This window comes from Ammospiza caudacuta, chromosome 2 (assembly GCF_027887145.1).
Source record: "Ammospiza caudacuta isolate bAmmCau1 chromosome 2, bAmmCau1.pri, whole genome shotgun sequence".
NCBI lineage: Eukaryota > Metazoa > Chordata > Aves > Passeriformes > Passerellidae > Ammospiza > Ammospiza caudacuta.
The window spans coordinates 93965802-93972068 of record NC_080594.1 but is presented as its reverse complement, the minus strand read 5'-3'; the positions used below and the strand labels follow the sequence as shown (position 1 = coordinate 93972068).

The window sequence follows — 6267 nt, the reverse complement described above, 5'->3', positions numbered from 1 at the left end:
CAAAGCAATACATGCGAACAAAAATGTTGCAGAGAATGAAGGTACAAATGTAGACTCAAATATAATGTAACACAGTAAACATCCACTGATCACTGGTTTAAAATGCTGTATCCAAAGTCTACATCAAGAGTTTGAGCTACTGGCTGTCTTAGAATCCAGGGTTTTTATAAAATGAATAGTAAAACGCTGGGAGACATTTGTGATGCATGAAGAGGCTTCTTAAGAATACTTCTGATACCACAGTGTATCTCAAGCATACCTTGAGATACATCCTTCCATTTGTTCCTGGCCCTTCAGTTTAACTCTTTCCTAGCTTCCTCTCTTCCCTCAGCTTTTCAGATATTTGAGTAGGGTTTGTGCTTGGATCCATCCTCCTGTGCTCTCCAAAGCCTGCTTGAGTTCATGAAAGACTGGGAAGAATATATCATATAACAAATAAGGAGTTCTTTCTCAGCAGCAAGGGAAAGGGTATTTTCATTTGCTTTTGTTTTAATTACTTCTGCAGAATTTGTCATGAGTTCTTCCTTTTAGGAAAGGAGTCATGATTAATATATATGTTAACTACACACATTCTAGAAGGCACAGAAATACATTGCTAATTATTTGAAATATTTATTGCAAACTCAAGGGCATGGTTACTGTGGGTGTTTGAGCTAAGCTAATTGCTTTGCAATTTTCAGAACTAGGTTCTTGTGAACTAAATTCTAGTAAAAGACGTAATTCTGAAAACCAGATATATATTTAAATGGGCTAGCTTGAAACAGTGTACCTGAAGATTTGGAAGAAGTTCTCCAAATGCTATGTAGGGTTTTGTGACTTGGTAAGCAGTTTCAGTTCCCAGATAAGTGTAAGGCTGGGGGCTTGCAATGAGTCAGCTGAAGAAGTGAGTCAATTAAACCTGAAGAATCACTGAAAGATGCCATTTGAAAGAAACCAAACTTTTCTGGCTGTAAGGAACCTTTATTGGTCTAGTCTCTACATAAACCAGCACCCATGTGTGTTTTCTCTGGCCTAATACAACGGGTGGCATCTGAAAGCAGTGCTATGGGTCTTGGACAGATAGAACCAGTGAAGGGCAACCCCAAGGACATAGGAAGTGTTGAGGGAGAAAGGTTGAGGGCAGTGGTAGGTGTTGCAATAAATCTGACTGAGATAACTGGGTGGGTTATGAAGGAAAGGAGCAGGGTTAGAAGCCCTGGATGAGTATGATCATGTGTAGTCATCAGTCTAACACCAGTGACTCCAGCTTTTGAAATAGGCAGGATGCTAATGGGAGCCCTTTGCAGGTGTATGCTGGTTATTTTGTAATTTTGTATTTTGGGAAATAAATGTAAGCTCTGGGACAGGGGCCCTTTATCAAGCACACCTCCAGAAGTGTTGGCTTTTCATTCCTAGGACGCTCTGCTCAATTATTTAATTTTCCTTCTTACAGTATCTTTCTCAGCCCTTAGTGTTGCAATAAAAATAATGTCACTTCTGTGAGACAATGGAGGTCTTTAGACAGCTGAAGTTTTTTTATAAACCAGACAATTTTCCACCACAAAAGGAGAAGGTATCTCCAATGGGGATGATGCTTTCTCCTTCTCCTCATGTACCACCTCTGGATGCCAGTGTCTTGTGCTGCAGTGGGGCAGGAGGATACCAGCCCTGCAGAAAAGGGAGACAGAAAATGCAAAAGGGAGAGCTCCATCAGCTTTACTTAGCAGCAGCAAGAACACACACCAGGCAAACACTGTCTTAGGTATTCAGTACAGGCACTTCTCATGTCATTCTACCTCTCCCATGACTTGAGGGAAGACACAGGCCCTTTGGAAAAACTTAAGAAATATTGCAGTGACATGCTCTGCCCTTGGGCTGCCTCTGGTGGGACTGAAGACAGGGTGGGAGGATGGTAGTGTGACAACAGATATTCTTGTGCCATATAGACCTCCATTTTGATAGAAAAGGTAAGCAATAAGAAGCCTCACAAGTTCATAGGTTCATCATGGCTCATTCCTCCTTTCCTTTCTTGTGGCTGCATATACTTATTTTGTCACTGATACCTGCATGTCCCCTCATTCCAGCTGGGTACTCAGTGCAGGAATTTCTCATGTCAGAGAGGGTGGGTGGGTGACATATGGATGTCATAGGGGCTGAAAGGGGTAGTTAATCCTTTCAGTCTGTTACCTGATGCCAGGAATCAATGTGGCAACTTAAAAAGCACACTGTCATCTTGGTGGCTCTTTGACAAAAGTAGCTCTCCTTCTTTCACATTTACTTTTCCACTGTGGCTGGGTCAGCAAAATTCGAGTTTCTCTTTTTCACACAGTCTCTTTGCAGAACAGCATCTCTGGGCCAGATGTCAGCCCTGATAGGATGTGAACCTCAAAACCAAACCATGAGGAGTTCACTGAGAGGCAGGACCTTAGGCAACCATATTGCATTGTGAATTTTCCCTTGGCACAGCCTAGCTGCCTTGAAGACTGGGACAAACAGAAGAATGAAAATTAATCTAATTTGGCCCAAAAATATAAACCATAAAATTCTCCAGTGCCTCTCTGTGGGATCTCAGCACCTCAGGATGGAGGTGCAGAGAGGCCGAGACCACCCTTGGGGGGCTCGGGAATCCTGGAATGTTGCCAGAAGCGTCTGGTGGCAGGATTTTGATCCTACACAGGAGATGAGACCTGTATGAGGACTGGGAGGATTCCACTGGGTGAATGGTGAAGGGATAAGTTAGTTAAAGTGTAAAACACAGGGTTTAGGATTTTGGTACAGGGGGGTCTAAAGAAGTAAGATGGAGGAATTGGGGCGTGTCCTGTCCTTCTTCTTCTTCTTCTTGGCCTCCATCTTCTGTGGTGGTGGTGGCACTTTGGGATTGGTCATTACTAAAAGTGCACCGGTTAATAAGGGTAGAAGGTATTGGAGTAAAATGATAAATATTGTACACGTAACTTAGGGTATAAAGATAAGTGACCGCCCGGGGGCTTCGGGAGTGTGCCCATGGCTGACTTGCTGTGCAGACCTCTGTCGGGCTGAAAGAAAATCTTTTAGATAAACAATTAATAAACACCAAGACCGAGACAAGATCAGAAGTCTCTCCTCGTCCTTTGAAGCGTCGGCTCTCCAAGGCCATCCCTGGGCCTTTCCAGGCCACCTAAACAGCAACACAGAAAACCTTACACCTCTCAGACCCACAATGATAAACCATCCACAGAAAAACATCTTGCTCCAGAAGTACTGGAACTAATGAATCCTGATTTCCTACAGATTTGTGTTCTGTGGTTTGACTGACTTGCATGGTCTAAGAAGATGTATGCTTTTTGGGTGGCTGGAGAATGTGTGAGGTCTCTCTCTGCATGGATTTGTTGCTTTCTCATAAGGTGTGTTCACAGTATGCTTTCTCCAAATCCAGGCAATAGATTTGGGATGACTCTCTTTCGCCAGCTGCTTTTTGTTAGAGGCTTCTGAGAATGTATCTTTATTGGCCAGTAGATTCAAATGCTATTTGAAGGGAACACAAACATTGTATAAGCCTTGCTTCCACAATGGAAGGCAATGGGAATAAACAGCTATTGTTCTTCCTCTGCCCTCTGCTCCACACTATCCTCTGTCTTTCCTAGTCCTGCTGCCTTTGTCTCTTCTCAGGAATGGATACACCCTGTAGGCTATAGGGAAGCAACATCTTTCCTGGTTTATTCCATCATTTCCAGTGAATCTGCCCTGATACTACCACCTTCATCCTTGTCTCTCCTATGTTTAAGAAAAGAACTAGGTTCAGGAACAATTCACTTGCTGCTAAGAGAAGCGATCCCTGTGGAAGGTCAGACAGGCTTAGCTATGTTGTAGTGATACCAGCAAAAATCTGTTCTCTGCAGGTAAGAAAAAGCAACTTGCTGTGTAGTCCACGGTCAGCTTTTGACAGCTGGAACCATTGTATTGAATATGTTTCTTAATAAAATGAAAAAATGCCCAATTATATTTTAATGTTGATTCACATATTGAGTTTGGTAGGTGTTAGGTAAGAACCAAAGCACCCCTGCTATCAATGCATGCCTTTGCCCAGTGGGATGGTGACTGTAAGGTCAGCTGCAGAGTGACAAGAACAACACACACCAATGCACACTTAAGAATCTTGTATCCAACAAGGCTGAAAGATCTCATTTGAAAAGTATTTTCCACTGGTCTAGCACTGTCAGTTTTCCATACTACATATTGGATGCTCAAAAAAGATGTAGTGTTGATATGTTTCTCCTTTATGACCTCTGAATTAAGTGCTCTAACTGCTCTCAAGTCACTTGCACGTGGGCTGGGTGTTTTAAATTTCGTTTATTTTCACTTCAGTGATAAATAATGCTATCTGAGTAGGTTATTTCACATTTTCTGATTTTTAGGAACACTGTCTTTGCAGAAATACTGGCAATTCCCTTTCCAAGGCTAGTTGACAACCAGAATTTGCCACCTTTAGAAAGCACAACTGTATAAGAATATTTCAGGTTTGCTTGGGAATAAAAGAATCAATAGTTCAGAAAGGTACCTATGACATTTTCAATTTGTAAATCGTCTAGGTTATTCTTTAGAATTTTCTAGAAGCAGCAGGGAGCTATTTGTGCTCCTGAGGAACCAGTGATTCCTGAAGTCTCCCATGCTATCCCTTTCTGGTAAGAGTCCTACGGGAAGTCCAGGGAGCCTCCAACATTTACACTGAAAAATAGGAAACTGAGGTGGGCTTCAGAGGAGCCGCTCCAAATTATCTGAAAACCAGGTATTCCTGCAGAATAGTTTGATTTTGCCACAGCAACATTCACTAAATTGAACCAGTTCAGTCATCAAACTTCCCCCTCACTTCTGCTCTCAGCAGCTCCCCAGAAGCATTCCCCGGCACCCAGGCTCTGGCTCCCCTTCTCTCGGCCAAACCAGACAAACCCTTCTGCTCCCCAGCCAAACCCGAGCTCGGCGGCAGCGGGCATGGGCTCGGGACTCCTCCTCATCCTGCGGGGCTCCTCTAGGTGGGGCAGGCGAGTTTTCGCACAGAGCGGAGCCCGCTCCGGCGCCCGCGGCTCTGCCGAACTTCCAGCGGAGAGCGAGGGAAGGAGAAGTTGCGAGCGGAGCGCAGGGCCGTGGGCTGACGGCTCCGAGGTGTTTGGGCTCAATGGGACACAGCTGGGGACATTCATGACAAACTCGGCGAGCGGAGGAGACGCGCGCTGGCACCTGTGACAGCCCGAGCGAGTGGGACCCCGCGCCCTGTGCCTGCCGGAGCGGCTGCGGGCATCCCAGTCTGTGTGCCCGCCGGAGCGGCTGCGGGCATCCCGCTCTGTGTGCCCGCCGGAGCGGCTGCGGGCATCCCGCTCTCTGTGCCCGCCGGAGCAGCTGAGGGCATCCCGCTCTCTGTGCCCGCCGGAGCGGCTGCGGGCATCCCGCTCTGTGTGCCTGCCGGAGCAACTCCGGGCATCCCGCTCTGTGTGCCCGCCGGAGCAGCTGCGGGCATCCCGCCCTGTGTGCCCGCCGGAGCAGCCCTTCTCCGGGCTTCGGAGGCCGTGAGCCCATCTGTGCAAGGTAGGCTCCCGTCGAGTTCGTCGGCTGCCTCTCCCCAGAGCCAGCGTGCCTCTGTACAGGATCCACACTGTCACGGGGATGTCACTGAGGGCTGTGGCTGGATATCGTGTTGGGCTTAAGCTTCGTTTGAAAGAGGTCTACCATCCAGAGAGTTTCTCTGCTGCTAGCACAGGACTAAAGAATTTTTCTGTGAATTCTAGGAAGCAGCTGCAGTTCCTGGCAGTACCTTTGGTTAGAAGTTAGTTTCTTCACACAGAATGGGTGGTAGACTTTTTTATTATTAGAAGTACTGATGTTCTGACTGGTTTCTATACTCTAGAGGATCTAGTGTGTTTTTTATTTTAATACAAGTACAAATTTCTCCAGAAAATAGTGGAATTGCTCTTTCGAGTTTTGTTTTAACATTGCAAACTAATTTGCATATATTTTTTACACTGTTACTATACTTTTGAAGTCCCAACCGCTGCTGTAAAATATCACAGTACTGATAATGTTGTGGCTGACTGCATACACATGTGAATACGTGCTCATATAATTCTGATTTTGATTTTCCCTGCTTCCACAATCTCACTGTGAAAGGGTATTGTGAGATTGAGGTCCAGAGAGGAAAGCAGGCTGCTGCCCACACTGAGAAGTACCTGGGCAGAGTGGTGTGGCATACCTGCTCCAGGCACAGGACTCTGCAGCCATATGTGGTGTCAAAGTAGCTTTGAAATGCCCAGCCATGCC

The 6267-nt window shown here is 45.8% G+C and overlaps 1 protein-coding gene across 2 annotated transcripts in view; it reads left to right on the top strand.

Moving 5' to 3' along the window:
* Positions 1-5329: 5329 nt before the first annotated feature.
* EDAR (ectodysplasin A receptor) overlaps positions 5330-6267 on the top strand; it is a 71956-nt gene continuing 71018 nt past the window's right edge. For both annotated transcript variants that reach the window (XM_058825727.1, XM_058825726.1), the window contains exon 1: positions 5330-5538. The gene's annotated coding sequence lies outside the window, so the exon portion shown is untranslated. The remainder of the gene's footprint in view (positions 5539-6267) is intronic.